Source organism: Podarcis raffonei, chromosome 4 (genome assembly GCF_027172205.1).
Source record: "Podarcis raffonei isolate rPodRaf1 chromosome 4, rPodRaf1.pri, whole genome shotgun sequence".
NCBI classification, from domain to species: Eukaryota; Metazoa; Chordata; class Lepidosauria; order Squamata; family Lacertidae; genus Podarcis; species Podarcis raffonei.
In genome coordinates, this window is record NC_070605.1 from 27,444,700 (window position 1) to 27,465,282 (window position 20,583).

Consider the following 20,583-nt stretch of genomic DNA (forward strand, 5'->3'; position numbering starts at 1 on the left):
GACGGCAATACCAGGGGATACAGGAGGACAGAATACCATTGTCAGCCTGGAAAATTAAGGCTATCGCTGCTTGCTTTGTTTCCTCTAGTGGCCCTTTCCCCATTGGCCCTACAATGTAAATAGCATTTTAAAAATAAATAAATAAATGGAGGCACCTTTCCTGATGCAAAGTCTGATAGTCTTCTAGTGTATAAGGATATTGGTGGTTGTTGGCCTTGAAAATAGGTAATCACACTAGTCTTCAATACCTAGTGACTCCTAAATATGTTTGGATACATTAAAATTTGATATTTTGCAATCTTTGAATCTCATGCAGCAATTCTAGGCTCACTAACCTGGGATCAGTAAAAAAAGGTAAAGGACTGCTGACAGTTAAGTCCAGTCACAAATGGCTATGGGGTTGAGGCACTCATCTCGCTCTACTGGCCGAGGGAGCTGACGTTTGTCTGCAGACAGTTTTCCCGAGTCATGTGGCCAGCATGACTAAGCCGCTTCTGGCGAAACCAGAGCAGTGCACAGAAACGCCGTTTACCTTCCCGCTGGAGCAGTACCTATTTATCTACTTGCACTTTGACGTGCTTTTGAACTGCTAGGTTGGCAGGAACTGGGACCGAGCAACGGGAGCTCACCCTGTTGTGGGGATTCGAACCGCCGACCTTCCGATCAGCAAGCCCAAGACTCAGTGGTTTACACCACAGCGCCACCCACATCTCACTAACATGGGCTCAAGTCCCACTGAAATAAGCATGTGAAATAAACGCATGGATAGCTAGTTAAGTCAACTGATGAGCTGCCTCTTGAATCTGGACTACTGATTCAGGCTCAAAAGAGTTGCTGGCAATTGTGAAATGGTTTATTAAAGAGGTGAGATTATAGGAAATCTATTGCAGGGAGATTCATGACCAGAATCGTGTTCACCACCTGCATTTAAAGCACATTGCTTCCCCTCCAAAGAATCCCAGGAACTGCAGTTTGTTAAGGGTGCTGGGAACTGTAGCTCTGGGAGGCATAAACTACAATGCTTAGAATGTACAGTGGTGCCCCACAAGACGAATGCCTCGCAAGATGGAAAACTTGCTAGACGAAAGAGTTTTCCGTTTTGGAGGTGCTTCGCAAAACAAATCTCCTATGGGCTTGCTTCGCAAGACGAAAATGTCTTGCGAGTTCCTGCGGGGTTTTTTTCCCTTTTCCCCCCTTTTTCTAAGCCGCTAAACCACTTATCCGCTAAGACGCTAAAAGCCGCTAATAGCGCTAATAGCGCTAATCCGCTAATCCGTCAATGGGCTTGCTTCGCAAGACGAAAAAACCGCTAGACGAAGAGACTCGCAGAACGGATTCTTTTCGTCTTGCGAGGCACCACTGTATTGTGTGGTGTTGTCCTGTTCAGTTAGGCCTTGGAACTTTAGTAGGGCCCTAAACACAGGCCTGCAGCAGGGTTTCTCCTGAGCCAAGGAAGAGATGGAAGTGGGGAGGAGACTGGGTTATACTGAAGGGAAAGTACACCATTAAGTCACTGTGCCTGCATAAAACTCTTTTAATGTCTCCCAATCATTCCCTAGGTACTGAAATTATAAGATGTAGTATATTGTACGAGCTAGCTTTTTTTATCCAGGCCTTTGACACCTGAGATACATGGTATTCTTCTGGTTGTAAATCAGGTTGTAAATCAGGCAGGTAACAATAAAGTAAAACAGTTTTCAAAAACTATAAAGCAAAAGAATAAAAGCAGCATTTAAACACTAAAGCACCAGAATAAAAAAGATTAGAAGTACATCGAAGGCCATAAAAGCTAATTTAACCAGAGTAGCTTCTCACAAGTCGAAACAATTCAATGAAAGGACAACCACTCGTGGCCCAAAAGTCTTCCTGAAAAGGAACCTTTAAAAACAGCCAGCAGAGGAAGGGAACTTTATATACTGTAGTTGTCTGTGGCTGTAGTATTAGCTGCAATCCTTTCCTAGGAATAGGGGGGTCCAGTTTGCATTTAAAAGCAAATGTACCTAGTCTTCACTCATGGACATACAATCAGTGCTTTCTTAATAAATAAAAATAGGTGCCGGTACTCACCATGAAGTTGTTACGGTAAGTGCCACACTTTTAAAAAACAAAATAAAGATGTGCCAGTACTGCGTACCCTTGAATACCCATGGGGAAAAAACACTGCATCCAATGCAGTTGAATGTTGGGAGATTCAGGCAGCACACATGGAACTCGCTAACACAGGAGGCAGTGGTAGAAGCCAACATGAATGGCTTTAAAAGAGGATTGGACAAATTCATGGAGGAGAGGGCTATTGGATGGCTACTAGCCACAATGGCTGTGCTCTGCCCTCCACAGCTGGATGCAACAATGCTTCTGAGTACCAGTTGCTGGAAACCACAGGTGAGTGCTCGTGTGCTTGAATCCTGCTTGCTGGTTTCCTACAGGCATCTGGTTGGCCACTGTGGAAACAAATTGATGCACTTGATGGTCTATGGGCCATCCACAGGCTGTTCAAACTGAAACAGCCATTTTCTGAAATTTGCAGTGCAGTTCTCTAGCTGAGTAACGTGCATAAAAATGCATATAAGGTAAAGTGTGCACACATAAAAATATACATATTAGTGAAAAGGACCTAACAAAAATTCATTATATTATGGAAAATTGGTTTGCAAAAAATGTGTCTAATAGGCAAAACTGCAGAGACCATTTTGTCTGTGAGTCCTGGAAGACCTGCTCCCTGCCTTGCCAACTTGTTTCCACCTGGTCTGGGAGGGTGGGGCCCTGACTGACTCCAGCTACGAAAGCTGCTGAATAGACCCTTGGGCTATTTAGGGGATTTTGTTGTTGTAATTGACATTACTTTTTGTATCTTTATTTTTAGATCTTATGATTTATGTGGAAATTGTTTCACTTTGGTTGTGTACTTTTTGATTTGTTTTATTGTTTATGACTTTTGTTATGTGTGCAATTATGTAAATCTTGTCATGTTGCAAGCTGCCTTGAGCGGCATACAAATAAAACGATGATGTGGAGGCTCGCATTAAGTTATTAAATAACTATTCTCTGTATGGAATTACACAAATAGCTTTTGTTCAAGGTGCACCCAGCCAATCTTTAAAGGAAACACGGTTATTTTCATTATGTTACAGAACAGATTTTTAGAGCGTGAATTCTGTACAATATTTTTTAAAAGCGGTAATTACCATGGTGATGTACTAGTATGCACATTTTAAGATATTACGCATAACTTGCAAAAGAACATGGCGCTGTACCAAGGAGAGTAGTGGGTTGGGGGAGAAAGATTCAGATGTTTTCAGAAGTCTCCATAAACAGACAAATATTTCTGAAAGCTTCTAAGCTACAAGATTCCACATTCCCTGTAATCGGCTTACTCCGAGCTGTTCTTAGAACATTTTTCTAGTATATTACCCAGATCTCTTTGATACTGAGCATGATCTAAAGTCCTGCGCACACAGATTTCTATAAAGAAAAGAAAGACTTCTGTACCAACTTCCCCCCCAAAAAAAAAATTGGTCACAGAGCAGTTTCTCAGAAAATAAACCTAATATTAAAAACAAAATACACAACAAACAAAAACAATGAAGCAACTCTCACAAATTACATAAAGAAACTCCATTTTTGAAAACCATAAAGACGACCTCATTAGCTACTAAAAGGTAGGCTTTTTTCCTGGCACCTGAAAAGGTATGAAGTTCAGGTGAGATGCACCGCAGTGAGGAAGTCATTCCACAGGTCACCACTAAAAAAAAAGTCACCACTAAAAAGGCTCTTCCACAGGCTCTTGCACTATGAACCCCATTTAATGCAAGAACAACTTGGAGAGCCTCCTGCGCTGATCTTAATACACAGGCAGGCTGCTAAGGGGAGAAGATGCTTTCCCAGGTTGCTCAGTGCTTTAAATGTCAACACAAGAACATTGAGTGGCAACCAGAGCAACTCTCTGAAAATAGGTGTTATATGCCACTGGTTCATTAAACAATCTATGGCCTTTTAAACTGTTGGGGGGTATTGTTATTGTTTGTTGCTATGTTATATATTTTTGTGTTTTCATATTTTAAACTGCCCCATGATCTTCAGAGGAATGGTGGTATTGAAATTATACCACTACTACTAGTAGTAGTAATAATAATTTCTAGCCATGAACAAAGTACCTCTAAACTCCTCCATTAAAAACTACAGAAACAGGCTACTTTTTCTGGAATGTTTCCCACCCCTCGCCTAGACCTTTTGAAATGCACATAAACAGTCTATGGCAAATCACTCATCCTGGTGTAGCTGCACCAACTCCACATGGTTTCTGAACTGCCTCCTTTGGCTTCTAAAACTGGAAAGCTATTGCATGTATTTGAAAACTCATTATCAGCGAGACCAATTCCACAACCGCTTCCAACGATAAATGAATTCTGGATTCACTTAAATCAATGGCATGATAGTCCTATTGATTTTAACAGAATTAGGAGTTCATCCCTGGCTCTTCAGTAAATCCAGAGCTTAAAAATCTGAACAATGTGGGGTGGTGAAGGGGGGGAGCTTAAAAAACCCCTCTATAATCTTAAAACTCATTTCATAAGCATTCTGCATGTATTTTGAACAAAAAGTTAATAATCTGCCCAGCTTCAACATTCCTTGTATAGTTGTACCATTTTGGTTCTGATTTATTACACACCCCCAAGGTCCCAGGGCAGGTTACAATAAGTTAAATTGCAATCACACAAACAGGGTGGGTCCTAAAATATAAACATCTCAATTTGTCAAAGATTAGAGCAAAGGGAGTCCATCTTCAGCGTAAGACAACAACTGTATAGTGAAGATACCAGGTGTACCTCTACATGCAAGTAGTTCCACAAGCAGTAAACGCAACCTAGAAACTACAGTGTTATCGGTACAGAAGGATGAAGCAGAACAGAACAGAGCCATGCATAGTAAGTAAATATATGATTGCTACCAGAACTTTGAAGCCCAATGATGTAATTGGCCAACAGGATATGGATGGGATATTGTGAATCTCAGTACAGTAAAGATGTTTTTAAAAAGATTATAACAAAGAGAGTCTAGCAGCACCTTTAAAATTAAGAAATTTCTAATGGAATGAACTTTCATCAACTAGGCTTGATCAGATGCATGAAGGAGAATTATCAGCTGCAGGGATAAGTATACATGGGTAGAATTGTAAGCGATGAGGTTGGAGGGAAATAAAATGCAAAGGATACAGATTAACAATTCAATTACAGCTAGAATGTATGCAAATTAATGTAAGTGACCCTTATTAGACTTCTTGTATCTCATCAAGTGGACTCTAGTTCACACAAGCCTATACCAGAATAAACTGGTTAGTCTTTAAGGTGCCACCAGATTCTTTGTTATTTTACATTGATTCACAAGACCTCACCTCTGAAAAGAAAATTATGCTACACCAGTTTTTTTAAGAAGACACACACCTTAGGAAAGCAGGAGAAACAAAAGCATACCACACACCAATACAAACCCAAAGAAGTCTGCCAGGAGTAAGTCTGCTGATTAACTGGATAAAAAGGCAAATTTTTAATTTGATCAATTCTATTTAAAAGATGATAAATAGCCATCTTTAACATGTTATTTTTTTGTTCCGCACTACAGCAACATACTAAAGCCAAAGTAGCCACAAACAAGGGACAAGTATGTTCTTAACTTTCATTCCAGCTGATTAAAATTGGGCCCCACCAAGTAATCAACCTCAAGTTTTGGTACTATTTATTTTAATGGTCACTGTTGAGCTCAACGGACCATTTAATTTGCTTCTACTCTCAGCCTGTTACACACCAAAATCGATAAAAAAGTGTTAATCTGCAACAGCGTGGTGTGGATCTGGCCAAACACATGAGTGAAGAAGTAGGATCCGAAATTGAAATCGCAGAAGTTTATTTTCTACATTAAATTTCGAATTCACAGAACCAGCCCCTCTCGCTTTGACAATACTTCCATCTGCGATTTCAATTTCGGATCCTACTGCTTCATTAATTTCATTAAAACAGTCTTTTCAATAATTATACCTTCTTGGTTGATAATCCCTTTCTGTCCCTCTAAAAGAAAACACACATGAATCTGAATCATATTAACATAAACTACTTTACTATCAGATTCATTCAGGTTTACAGAGTTGTTCCTGAAGGCAGGCTTAGGTTACATAACAGATAAACTATATACAGTGGTACCTCGGGTTAGGAACTTAATTCGTTCTTTTAATTTGGATTTATACCTGTAAGAAGTTTTGATTGTATGTTTGTTTTTCTTTTTTATATGTTTTGTTATTTGTCATTTTGTGTTTTATTTGTTATAAATTTGGAAAACCAATTAAAAAAAAATTGAAAAAAAGAGAACTTAATACATTCTGGAGTTCTGTTCTTAACCTGAAACTGTTCTTCACCTGAAGCACCACTTTAGCTAATGGGGCCTCTGCACGATTTCTGTTCTCATCCTGAAGCAAAATTCTTAACCCGAGGTAATATTTCTGGGTTAGCGGAGTCTGTAACCTGAAGCGTATGTAACCTGAGGTACCACTGTACTAGATCGTAGTGAGTCATGAGAAGACTGCATCCGAGCAGTTACCAGTTAACACTCCTTGCAGCAACTGACCAACAGACCAACTGACAAAACTGCTGCCAAAGAGAGGCAGCTAGTCCTTTCTCGGAATGTTGGACTTGACTGACAGCTTTATATCCCACAATGAGAACCCTACCTTAAGGAAATGTACTTCAAACAGCTGCCAGCTCTGGAGTGCAAACTTCTGGGAAGATCCCCTGCAATGGTCCCATTGAAACTAAGCAGAGCAGCAGAGGGCACTGTAGTATGCCCCTGAGACACTGCAGTGGTAAAATCCTGCTAATCACAATGCAGAGAATTTGAGGATTTTGCTCTCAAGCTGCAATCCCAATTACCTGGACGTCACTGACCTCAATGGGGCTTACCTCTGAGTAAACATGGACAGGATTCCACAGTCAGTGCATAAAAGTAGTGGCCTTTAGAAATTCTATGTTTTTAACTACACAAAAAAAGACATATTACTATACAGGAACAGTTAACAGCCACCTCCTAGGCAAAATAATTTAAAGGGCGATACTGTCCTGTAAGAGTTTTAGAAATTGTCAGTCTGGTATTGAAGTACAAGCATGATCTACATATTATTAAAACAACCATGTCAATAGCCCAAAGATGGAAAACTTGGAATGCCTCTCTTCACGCAATGTTATTGAGTGTAATAGTTCTTAGATCAGCATTATTCTCCCCTCAAAAGTACGCCGAGATGCATCAGACATCCTGACATTGATTTAAGTAGATTTGTACAGCTCTTGGGAGGTAATGGTTCAGTTTAATGCACTAGCAATTATGGCTATTAAAAAATGTACATTAGGCAGCAATCCTGAAAACAATTATCTGGAACCATGTCTCACTCCGATCAATGGAACTTACTTCCAAGTAAACAAGTTTGAGACAGGGTGAAGCAAAATGAAAATATGAGTGGGTACATGTGGATGTTATTGGGGGGGGTGTAACAGACAGTATGTGTAGGTGGCCCCAACCACTTTTGGCATTGGCTATGTCCAGTGATGGCCCACAGAAGGTTAATCATGAGGGAATGTGGCCCTTAGGCTGAAAAATGCCCCCTTCCTTGCCATAGTCACTGGCAACTCAGATTTATTTTCAAATCTCTTAGTAGGTGTAGATTCAATTCCCACAATTCCAAGGTCCCAGTTTGGCTCAAGGACTTTCAGTGCTGACATCTAATTTCTTTATAGTCCACTTTTCCTTCAAGGAGCTCCCAATGTGAGTTATGGTACATTCCCCCTCCCCATTAGTTCACCCTCACCACCACCCTGAGGTACCTGTAGGCTACAAGGCAGCGAAGGCTGCTCAGTGAGCTCAATGGCCGACTAGTACGGTATATGCCTGAATACCTGGAGGAGCATCTCCATCACCACTGTCCAGCCTGAACACTGAGGTCCAGCCCCAAGGGCCTTCTGGTGGTTCCCTCATTGCGAGAAATGAAGTTACAGGGCAAAAGGCCTTCTTGGATGTGGCACTCGCCATCCTGTCAGATGTCAAAGAGATAAAGTGTTATAAGACGCTCCGTAGGCATCCAAAGCCCTGTATCAGGAAGCTTTTAATGTTTGATGTTTTCTTATGTTTTCTTATATTCTGTTGGAAGCCACCCAGAGTGGCTAAGGCAACCCAGTCTGATGGGAGGGGTTCAAAATTATTGTTGTTGTTGTTGTTCTTGTTGTTGTTGTTATGCCTGACACTCCAACCCATAAGTGGGGAATCTTAGGCCTTGGCCCTCCAAGCTTATCTATCTGGCCCCTGAAAGCCTACCCCAGACATACTTCTCACTGGTCTGGTTTTATACACCAAATTTTTTTACCTGGATATTTTCCCAGTCCTTTTCTAACATTTTAGACTGCATGGGTTCTATTGAGCAGATTCTCTGCAGCAGCCTGTGGGTAAACATTTAACATATACTGAATAACAGCCGGTGCTGCTAATTGTAGATTATTATTCCTCCCTCCCTCCCTCCCTGAAAATAACTTTTCTCCAACACGTTTAACATTCAAAGTTTCATAAATCTCACTATTTTTAAAAAAACTGCACATTAAGAACACCAAGTTACTGTTTCCAACTTTAGCTTTAAGTCGCCTTAATAAGGATATAAAATTAATGTGTAGATGTGCTCAACTGTCACAATGAAATATAATCCTAGTTATAAAAGTAAATCTGCAGAACAGCCAGCTCTTCATGCGTAAAATTCGGCTTTATCATTAGTTAAGTGAGCACGAACCCCTGATGCAAGAGATGGGTAATAGGATCATCACTAAAGAAGGGAGGGAGCCTGATTCCCACCCCCACCCCCAAAAAAGGTTCCCTCCCACCAAATTAAAACTAGCTTTCTCCAGTGGGGGGGACGGACCATACTACTCCAACACCAGCCTAACAAGAGAAAATGTTCTATTGGCCAACATGTACCATATTGACCCAAATATGTCATCCCCCCCATTCTGATCGTGAAACGTTAAAGTGTGGCTTATATCCATGACTTTACGCCACCAGTGAAGCAACATGGCTCCCCTCCTCAGGAAGCAGTCCGCGAGCATAGGGCAATGATGTGCAGCCCACCCGCCGCTCCAAAGCCTCCCTCGAGCCGCCAGAGATAAGGGGGAAGAGGGAGAAGGCCGCTGGCAAAGCAACATGACCCCCCCCCCCAGAGAGCAGCCCAGGAGCGTGGGGCAATGGCACCCGTCCTGTCCCATCTGCAGCTCCCAAGCCTCCCCCAAGCAGCCGAATTTTAAAGGTGTGGCTTATTTGCGGGTGTGGCTTATATTCGGGCCAATAGGGTAGCTCAAGGGCTTGGATGAGGACGCCAGGTGTCTTCCCACTGATGCCAGTCTGTTTCTTAAATTCAGTCCATTCTGGAGAGGATTAGCATCTAACTAGGATGGACTGCCTTCTTTGGGTCCAATTGATGGAGCTTGGCTGCTTCACACCCAGCATTCCTTTTGGTGCAGGGTCTAGTAGTGACCGGTGTTGCTTGCCCCTCTGCTTACATGCAGAAGGACCCAGGTTCAATCCTTGGGGTCTCCAGGTAGGGTGGGGAAAGACCCTTCTGCCTGAGACCCTGGAAAGTCGCTGCCAATCCGTGTAGGCTTTTTCAACTTGGTGCCGTTTATTTATTGCACTCCTGTATCACACACTTCACCCTGTGTTCGAGATGGCTTAAGCAGCTCGCCACAATAAAAACAATCCAAGCAGTAAGAGCTATTTAAAAAGAAGAAGTTAAAAATTCATAAAAGCTTACACCAAAATAGCAGGCAGCTTAAAGATCATAATCTATAACAGATCCCAAAGGAAATATTAAAAAGATGTACTTTGCATCCCTTCCAGAAAATTCAAAAGGGGTGAACTGATGCCATCACCTTCAGGAGCTCATTCAAAAAGCTCAGGGCAGCTAATAGCTCCTGCTAATAGCTACCACCATTTCTACTTTGCTAATGCAAGGACTTGGAGCAGGAACTATCTAGACCTTAAAGGGAGTTGGACTTCTTGAGAGACATGCAGTCTCTACAGATTTACGCAGTACTTTTATCAAGGTATGAGGTACCTCATTTTTAAACAAAAAAATACTGCCTGTGGCTACCACACTACTGCTGAGTGAAAATCAGGTGGGCATCTACTCTGTATCACCAGCTGTACAAAAAAAGTGAAGAAAGGGGTGCTTTCTCCTGAATCTTTTTTTTACTGTAAACCATCAGAGGAAGCTCTAAACAATCTATATGTGAGCCAGATGACGCCCTTCCCATGTTACCTGGATTTCTATAATAAGATTTGATGCTTCATGAAATTAAGTTGATGATGTTGAACACTTCCTACAAAGGAGCAGAGGGAAAACTCTGGCCAGCAGGCCTCACTAGGTCCACCTGGCCATCTCCCCAACCTATGCCCAGCTGATGGACACCTGATGTCACATGTGATGTCAGGTTTGGGACAGGTAAAGATGCGGTTCCTTGACAAAGTGAGGCTTGCAAGCACCGCCAATCAGAGACCAGCAGTCCCTGAAAATCCCTGGGCCTGGAATGTTCTTGAAGGTCCAGGGATCCCAAGTTATCTTAGTGCACCTTTGCTGTACCCCACTTCCTCCCAAAAAAGCAAGCTGTACAATTGTGAAAAGTTATTTATGCACCATATTGCTTATTTGCAGAATTAAACCTTTACTGGAACAAATATTGCAAAAAGCAAAGTATTAAATGACAAAAAGGATCTAGAGGATTTGTTCACTCTTCAACAAAGCTAATGATCCAGGTGAAAATATTTTATGTTTCAATGGGAAATGCAAAGCAATAAAGCAGCCACACTACGTATATACACATGCTCCATCTTTGAAACATTTATACAATCCTAATTTGACAGAAAAGTGTAGTCGTTATACGGGGTCTTATGGAAATATTCACATTTTAAGTTAATTATATGAATGCTTGCAAGGTTGGATCCCAAATCAGCACACATTAAAACATTACTAGTTGCTTTCACATTATGACCTAACATTTACAGCTTGTAATTAATGACATTTGAAATTATTTAATTTTCAAATTTGCAAGGGGCTATAATTTATACACAACAAATACCAGTCATTTAATAAGGGAATCAAGAGGCATGAGCATCAATTATATCTTACTAAACTGCTAAAAATTGAATTCAGTGATACTTTTAAATATCCTAACCAAGAGTCGCCAGGCTGATTCAGAACTTTGCTTTCCGCACCAATTTTTTAAGTAGCCTCGCTCGCAGCAATTCCCAGGACTGGCATAGGAATCACTCCTAAAAGAAAACTGGCCCAAAAGTTGCTGCTGATTCAACTGCCAAAAACAGGCCGCTTGTTTTGCGAGATCTCCCCTAACGCTTTGCATGCATGCCCATATGCCCACTTTCAACATGCATGGGGACCACAAGGCTCCAATGCATTAACTTCAATGAATGTTCTGCCATATTAAAAGGCTGGATATAGGAGCCTTCTTGTCTGTGAGCCTAGAGCAACCTTTGGCAGGAGCAGGGACCGAGCAACGGGAGCTCACCCTGTTGCAGGGATTCGAACCACCGACCTTCTGATGGGCAAGTCCTAGGCTCTGTGGTTTAACCCACAGCGCCACCCGTGTCCCTTGTAATCTACTACTGAGCTGCTATCATTATCATTACTATCTACAGTGGCAATCAACTTGATTAATTGGCTTATAATAGAATTGCAGAGTTGGAAGGGACCAGGAGGGTCATCTAGCCCAACCCTCTGCAACGCTGGAATCTTTTGCCCAATGTGGGGCTCAAACCCACCACCCTGAAATGAAGAGTCCTGTCCTCTGGAGCGGCAAAGAACAAGCCTCAGAGGAGGAGGGCAAAGACCTGCAACAGAAATTTTCTGTCATGCTAATATTTCATGCACTTCTTTTCTATCGGAAGGGAATTTGTTTCCACAAAGTCAGAGCAGCATATGGCACAAGCATCTTTACTGGGCCAGCAGCTCAACCCCCATCTGATGTTAGTTTCCTAAGCCCTCTTGATCTCCTGTCTGATTGTATGCTTAGGAAGTGTAAAACATCAACAAGTCAGGAAGAGTCCAGAAGGGGAATTCACATTGGCCACATTGCTTGTTTAAAGGGATGGAATGAAGGTCTGGCCAGGAACAGTTTCCCTTCTGAACAAACGACAACAAAAGGTTAAGTGCACTTTATAATTTAGGAAATCATTTTCAGAAGCAGATTGTCAAACATACCTTCAGCTAATCCATAACAGATTTTTTTTTTACTGCGTACAAAAGAAAAACACTAAGCTCACAATATAATGTAATTAAAAAAGGAATTAAAGGAAGCTCAGAAGTACTTAATAGCGGATTTCTACAAAAGCAAACAATCAAATAGCACTGAGCATGCATTAGTAAATGGGAGAAGAGAAGGGGGGTGGATCAAAGAGGGCAGGCTCGTATCTGCCCATGCCACATCTGAAATAATTCATGTGCTGACTAGTTTTTATTTATTGATGCAATTTTAATCCCACCCTTTAGCACAAGTAATCTGAGGGCAGCTAACAAATCCAAAGGTCCTCTTCCACTGCTTGTATCCTCACAACTGCCCTACATGGTAGGCGGTTATGCTGTCAGCAGAGGACTTAAGACGTTCATGGCATCCCTCTGCCAAATGAGCAGATGCACAGCAGGTCTGGCTCACCATGTTTTGAGTGAAGATTACCATCTAAAGCAGTGTTTGCTAAACTTGGGCCTCCAGCTCTTTCTAGACTACAACTGCCATCATCCCTAGCTCGCAAGACCAGTGGTCAAGGATGATGGGAACTGTAGTTCAAAAACAACTGGAGACCCAAGTTTGGAAAAAGCTGGCCTAAAGAGAAGTGGGGGGCTTTAAGTCCATTAAGTCCAGAGTCTGAAACATAGCTACTGATGGCTACTAGCCATGATGGTTATGCACAGTCAGAGAAAGTAATGCTTCTGAATCTCAGCTCCTGGAGGAGAGAGTGCTCTGGCTACTGTGAGAACAGGATGCTTGACTAGATGGGCCATTGGCCGTACCCAGCAGGTTCTTTTCACATTCTTATGAGATGGGGAACCTACGGCCCAAAACATGCTGTTGGATTCCAACTCCTGTCAGCCCCAGGCAGCATGGACAAGGCTTGGCAATGATGGGAGTTGTAGTCCAACAGGCTTCTCATCCCTGGTCTAAAACTGCCCAGTTGCACTGGTTAGGCTGGGAGATGACAACTGCTTCCAGGTCACTCAGTGAACTTCATGACTGGGGGGGATTTGAACCTGGGTCTCCACACTGTTGTGGCCCAGCACTCTAACCACTATACCACACTGCCTACAAATTTTATTTTCAGTCAAATAGCAATACTAACATCTCCTTTAATCCCACATGATTTCCCCCCCTTTCTCAATAAAAGCAGGCTCATACAGTTATACGGTGGCTTGAAAAAGCAAAAAGTGCCCAAGAGAGATTGCAAAATCTTTCGTTAAGGCACACACTTCCAGACTTGAGTTTCCAAGTAACTAACTGTCTGTTCTGAGGTGCCCCAGAGAAGTTTAGACACAGCTGTGGTTTTCTTTGGCAGGGCTGCAACACACACAACTTGAATCCAGCTCCTGTAACAGGGGCTCATTTGCAGCTGTTCTTTCTTCCACCCACACTCAGCAATTCCATTCCTTTTCACGTTAGAGCCCTTTTATAGAACAGCATCAGGGGAACACAGCAGTGTTTCAATCTCCGAGGGGGGAAAAATACTTATGTACACAGTCTTCCATACATAAGCAACATCCACAAACCGACTATTTTGGCTTAATAACCATACTTAGCCTCTGATAATGACAGGTAAGTTTAAACAAGAGCAGTGTGCAATTTCAAAGGCAACGGGATAGTGAAATTCTGCACCATTAATCCCATAGGAGAGTTACAACCATTCCTTTGCTTAGGGGTATAATCAAACATTATGCAGCAAACAAGGGATTCTCAACCCTCTGTTTGCTGTGTAACACCAACACAGGGATGCACAAAGGGCTACTGGCAGGTAATAATCAGCTGATGGGAAGGGATGCTTAACCCTTCCCCACCCACAAAGTCTCCCCTGCAACTCTACAGCCTGGCCATTTGTTCCTTTAATTTGATTCAACTCGACTCCAATACTAGTGGATAAGTCCATCCATGGGGACAGGAAAGAATCCTAGCAGAATCGCAGGAGAAGGGTTAAGTACACTTGCCCCCTTCCACCAGCCATTTCTCCTCTGCAAGTAACCCTGCGCCCCATGTTATCCGTGAACCAGGAAACATGCATTTGGAAAACTATTTCAACAGGGAAGAATGCAAGAAGTTCAGCTTTTTTAAAAAGGTCACGACTGAGGCTTATACATTTGTGCTCAATTCAAAATGCTTGTATAAGGGGATAATAATTTTAAGAGGCAGGGAGAAAAAAACTCAGTCATCCACAAAAACCAGAGAGAAGCAGCCCCAGGACAAATGGAAGCGCGCGCGCACACACACACACACACACACACACACACAGAACTCATTTGTGCAAGTTGTAATCACTACTTTTTGCAGTATTGTTGCAATTACAACTTGCATAACTGACTTTAAACATCAATGAGACAAGTGCATGGATCCAGCAGCTACGGGATGCAAAAGTCCAAAATAAAAAGTTCCTCATTCAGAGGTAGCACACCCAATATCAAACAAGAGTCTGGTGTCATTATCCATCTCTCAGCTATCGCATTCCTACCCCTCCCCAGACACTAGCAGGGCTAGTAGCGCTAGAAAGAATGTGGAGCTAAACCAGGCATCCCCAACCTGAGGCCCTCCAGATGTTTTGGCCTACAACTCCTATGATACCTAGCTAACAGGAGCAGTGGTCAGAGATGATGGGAATTGTAGTCCAAAACATCTAGAAGGCCAACGGTTGGGGATGCCTGAGCTAAACAAACCATCCTTCTAATGGACGTAAGCACCTTTACCTTTACAAAAGTAAACTTTTAAGTTAGCGCAGGGTGAGAAGCACATGACCCTCCCAACCTTGCTGGATCACAACTATCACCAGGAAAATGAGAAACAATTAGTGGAGCTTCTGGGGGATCCTGTTTTATTTCATATTTTTTTCATCAATGCCCTTGTGGGAGGGAAGGTGCAGAGATAACAGAGAGAAAAGCTCCAAAGGTAGGCAGGGTGAAACAGACGACCTTAGGAACTGGAGCAATATAAAATGGAATTGAACTCAAGAATACAGAGCCATGCCTCTGGGGAACAACAACTAGGTTTTATATTTTACTAGTGACTCCTACGCAGAAAGAACACAGGGGCAAAAAGGTCCAGGGATTCTCATCAATCACAAGAGAGCAACACAGTGATGCTCTCAAGGCTAGACTTTGGGGTCCAGAACTCCAGTGAACTGAGGCAGTGGGGAGGGAGACAGTCAGGCAGAACAGTAAGGCTGACTTAGAAGAGTTTGAAGTAAAACAAATCCAGATTGCCATCTAAAGAAGGGGCACCATGTAAGACCCTTAGGCCCAGAGTCCAAAATGACCTAACTGCATCACTGGGGTCATGATCCAGCAGCAAAACAGGTAAATGCCAGACAGGACATTTCTAGGGCTCATCTGCATCAAGTACAAAAAAAAGTATTATGTCACCAAAAGACTAACGGATTTATTATGCCGTAAGATTTCATGGACAACAGTCCACTTAATCAGATGCATGAAAATGCACTTCCGACATCTGATGAAGTGGGTGTAGTCCACAAAAGCTTATGCCATAATAAATCTGTTAGTCTTCAAGGTGACACAGGGCTCTGTTGTTCTTCCTACAGCTGGCTAAGAGAGCTATCCCTCTGGAAACAGTATCATGAACACAGGAATGTTTAGGAACACAGGAAGTTGAATTACACCAAGCCAGGCAATTGGTCTGTCTAGCTCAGTATTGTCTACCCAGGCAGCATCTTTCCAGAGAGAGGCATTTCCCTTTGCCTGGTGAGACCATGAACCAAAATCTTGGGAGGTGTGTGTGCTCTATGGGCTTCCAGGCAGTTTTCCTTCCAGGCCCTGACAAGGTGAAGGCCTGTTTAGCTTCAGCAAGGTTGGTTGGTTGCTAGCTGCATCATTGTCTTTAAATCCATTCCCTAAGACTGAGGTGTAAGGAAGACGGAAGAGAAAGGGATTGAATCAAGTCATCTTGGCATCATTAATGCTGCTCATTTTTACTCTCTGCTAATGGCACACAGTAATCTGAATGAAGGATCTTGTCTTAAAGTTGTCTTGGTAAAATAACTTGTTTCCTTCTCATCCTTGCAAACCAATATAATATATTACTGCGGGTCCTAGCTCAGTGACAGAGCACATGGTTTTAATGTGGAAGGTCCCAGATTCAATGCTTGGCATGTCCAGGTAGGACTAGGAAAAGCTTCTAGCTGAAACTCTGGAGAGTGACTGGCAGTCAGTGTAGAAAATTTTGCACTAGGTGGGCCAGTGGTCTGACTCAGTGCAAAGCAGCTGCCTATATTTCTATGCACTGACATAAAAGCAAGTTCTCATGGCCACAGTCATGTTTATCCCAGTTTTATGTTGTTGTTGACATCCGTCTGTCTCGAGATACAATGGAGTGCTCCTCCAGGAGTGAAGTCAAACTGCTACATTTTCAGCACCCAAGTGATCTCCCTGGGGCGCAAGCCTGGGCCATGTGTATGAAGGTCCTGCGCTGCCCAGATGACAAGATCTGCCCCCTCTTGGCCTTGCTGATGTGGTTCAAAGGAAAACAGAGAAATACAGTTGGCACCAGCTTGGCTGCAGGAGTTGCTGGCAGGAGGTGTACAAGACGCCATCCAACCGCCTTAGGGACTCCACTCCGGATTTGTGCTGGGTTTACTCCTTAGCCTTTTCTTCTCCCAAAGTTATCCCGCAACACAGTTATCTCTACAACACATGCAGAAACTGCCTTCCTGACCATCGTCTTCGTCCACCAGAGACTGTATTTGCATGCAGGGGACCCCTCACAGTGGGTTTGAGACCCATCGGCTACCCTCACCTGGTTTAGCTGGCCAGTTGAAGCCATTTCCCAGGGTGTGGCTGCTGTCACATGCTGACCGCTTCTAGGAGCCACATGTGAGAACTGAGTGCAGGGTGGAAACCAAAGGTGGACAAACTACCCCAGGAGGAACACAACATGTCCCCCTTCAGAGGTACTACCTCTTCACTAACACCCCATACATTCTATGTTGTAGGCCATTCTTTTACATACTCCACCAAGTAGCCTACCCCAGGGTCCCCTATCCACCTGACCTAAGGCTCTTACATATATATGCAGGTCAGAGATCCCACACACCACCTATGTCTTAAAATTGCCCATTGCTTGAGGGCAGAGGCCAGTGACGTAGCGTGGCAAGTAATTTGCGCCCCCTAACCCGTGGATTTGCGCCCCCTAACCCGTGGATTTGCCCTAACCCCAGATGTTGCGCCCGGTGCGGCCGGCCCCCCCTGCATCCCCCACACTACGCCACTGGCAGAGGCTGGGCCTATAAAGACTGAACAAAGCAACAGGCTCCTGCTTACAACCTTTTGGATGGACACCCCAACTCATGTGTGGTTTCTAAACCCCTGCCTGAAAAAGAGTTCAAAAAGAGAGTTCTGTGTTGGTTTGTGACTCGTCGGCTTTTTTCATGGGCTTGTTGTCGCCCATGCTACACTATCTCTTGCCTTCTGCTACCAACAGACCGGTGACCCAATCATAGATCTCAGACTTCTCAGATTCTGTTCCCTGAGCTTTGTCAAGTCATGGAAGGGAGAGATTTGTAGATACTGTATCCAATTATCAAAATAAAGTCCAGGAGTTCAGCTAGAGGCTCAGTTCACGTCAGGAAACTGGCAGAGTAGCCTAGGAAGGAGAGAACTTCACATGTCTGCAAGAGGATACAAGATCCACCTTAATTGTGGGATATTATAGGAGCGAAAAGGCAGTACTTAACCTGGAAAACATGGAGGTCCTGTTAACAGAGCACCACATATCAGAATTACAAGCTGAAAACAGCTCATCAGGGCATCTGTCTCTTTCAACACCTCAAAGCTGGTCCAGAAGTAGGGTGGCCAGACGGAAAACAAGGACAGGACTCAGGCATGTTTAATAGTTGGGTAGAAGAGGGAAATTTCTTTCTTCTATACCATTATTAAAGGTGCAGGAGTCCCACCCTCTTCTCCATCTGAGCACCCTACTGAGGCAGGGACACATTTGTGCCATAACAACCAAGAGTGCCTTCAGGGAGAGACCCACCTCACAAACTTTTTGAGGACTGTCCCTTTAGAAGGCTGTTGGTTTATCAAAGGTGGTGTGATGATTTGTTACTGAGCAGTGTTAAGCAGGATGAAGAAGCTGGGGAAGACCCTCAAAATGCCACAGCTGACCATCTTTTCTCAGCCTAAGAAGCAATGCTAAATCTCACTTCCAACCTAAAACAAAAAAATAATAAATAGAAAAAATAACTTGGAGAAACAACTGATCACCCGGCCTTCCATTCTTATAGGTATATCGGGACTGATTCCCAATCCAACCACCCCTAGATCTAATAAGGGGCGGAAAAGACAGAACTTCATCTCCTTTAATAACAAGCAGCCACCATCCGCATCTCCTTTTCCACTGCCCTGGGGGACCCTGCTAAACTGTGTTAGCGTGCAGACAAAAACTGGGAGAGAAACGCCTGAAGGAGGGAGAGGGAAGGCGTCGGTGTCACAAGACCTGCGGGCAAAAAAAAAAAAAAAAAGCTATGAAAGGAGGTGCAAGCAGATCAAAGCTGAACCCAGGAAAGGTAAGGACACAGAGAGGCGCCCTGGGGACAGTGCAGCTGGTCACGGGGTAGAGGCATAGGGCAGCACCCACTGCAGAGAGCTAGAGCTCTGCCAGATCAACATTCACAAGGAAGGAACACTCTGGAACCGCAATGCCTCGGAGAGAGGTGAAAGGCGGCGGCGGGAGAGGAGGGGGAGGAGGTGGGATTTGGTCTGAAAGGAGCCCCAAACACGTTGTCACCGGAACGGTGCGGTGGACCAGGAGACCATCCCTAGCAAGAAGGTCGGGCTGCATGGGGAGGGGGCAGCGCTGGTCCCTCCAGCCAGAGGCTGTTGCTGCCCAGGGAAGTTACTCACCTCGGCGGGCAGGAGCTCCCGTCTCGTTGCACCGTCCCATCGCGCTCCGTAGGGCAGCAGGGTGTGCGGGGAGCCGCCACCGGGAGCGGGGCAGCTGCTGGCCCCGCTGCTGCAAGCGGCCGTGCCTCTGGCTCCTCCTTCTGGCTCCGCTGCTGCTGCCGCCGCCGCCGTGGAGCTCCTGGAAGCAGCCAAACTCCAGGCAGGACTTAGCAGGCGCGTCTCTCTTGGTTGCGCGTGGCCTCCGCCTCCTGCTCCTCGCGCTCCTCCTCCCCGGGGCTGGCGGCGCGTCTCAGCCACTCAGCGCCGCCCCTGAGCCGGGGGAGGAAGCGCCTGCCGCCTATGGGAGCGCGGCCGGGGCGGGAGCCGGCTGCGCAGGCCAGCGGAGTCCTGGCTTTCGCTGGGGTTGTCCCTGTCAGCCGCCTGATTCCAACGGAGCAGCGAAGGTAGAAGGAAGGAGGAGGAGGAGGAGGAGGAGGAAGAGGGTGGAAAGGGCAGGCGGGATGCTCAGTACTCCTTGCCCACCTTGGACTGTTTTCCATTCACGCTGCTCTGGTCTCCTTCAGTGTACAGGGTTTTAATAAAACAATACTTTGCAGGGTTGCTGTTGCCGTTGTTGTTTTTAAAATGTGACAATTATGTTGCATTTTAATAAGTCTGAAAACTGTCAAGTGGGCAGGCTGCCTTATAGGATCTGTTTTGGTATGCCTTAACCACAGCTGTTGTCATCGTAGATCTGGGGTAACAAGAGTCTGCTAGGGAAGGGTGGAAGTTGATAAATGGTAGCATTTAGATCATATTTGGGATGCGAAGAGAAAAATACAAGCTGCAGACCTGTGCCAGACAAGAAATTATTGGGTTAGCTTATGCAAGCCATCCTGGGCGGGCTAGCTAAGTGCAGAGCCATTGATAGGTGTTTTGACAAAACCAGCCAAGAATCTGATGACAAAACTGAACAGATATATTAGGGCATGATACCCAGCTTCATGGAAAAGGTTGATTCCATAATGTAAGGTTTTTGAAAGGTGTTATTTGTGTTTTAATGGTGTTGTTTTTGCTTTATTTTGTTTCTAGAGGGGTGGCCATGTTAATCTCTTGCTATGGAAACCAAGGGTCTTGTGGCACTGTAAAGGCTGACACATTGGCATAAGGTTTCACGGAGCAAAAGCTTGTGACATAATAAATGTGTTACTCTTTAAGATGCAAAAGTTGCTTTATTTTTACATTTTGTGTGGTACCTGCTTGTTGCAGCAAAATGCTCATAGGGCTAAAGAGGGGGCTTCTACACTCTCATTCAGTGCAGAAGTGTTCCCAAAAAGTGCTTGGGATTTTTGCACCCGGATGCTTAATGCTGAGGACAAAGAGGTAGAGGAAGGCCATTGTAAGAATAT

At 44.1% G+C, this 20,583-nt stretch overlaps 1 protein-coding gene across 1 annotated transcript in view; it reads right to left on the reverse strand.

The window, feature by feature from the left end:
• The window catches only part of LNX2 (ligand of numb-protein X 2), a 73,809-nt gene extending 54,380 nt beyond the window's left edge, over positions 1-19,429 (reverse strand). Inside the window, exon 1 of the mRNA XM_053385941.1 lies at positions 19,196-19,429. The gene's annotated coding sequence lies outside the window, so the exon portion shown is untranslated. The remainder of the gene's footprint in view (positions 1-19,195) is intronic.
• Positions 19,430-20,583: the final 1,154 nt, after the last annotated feature.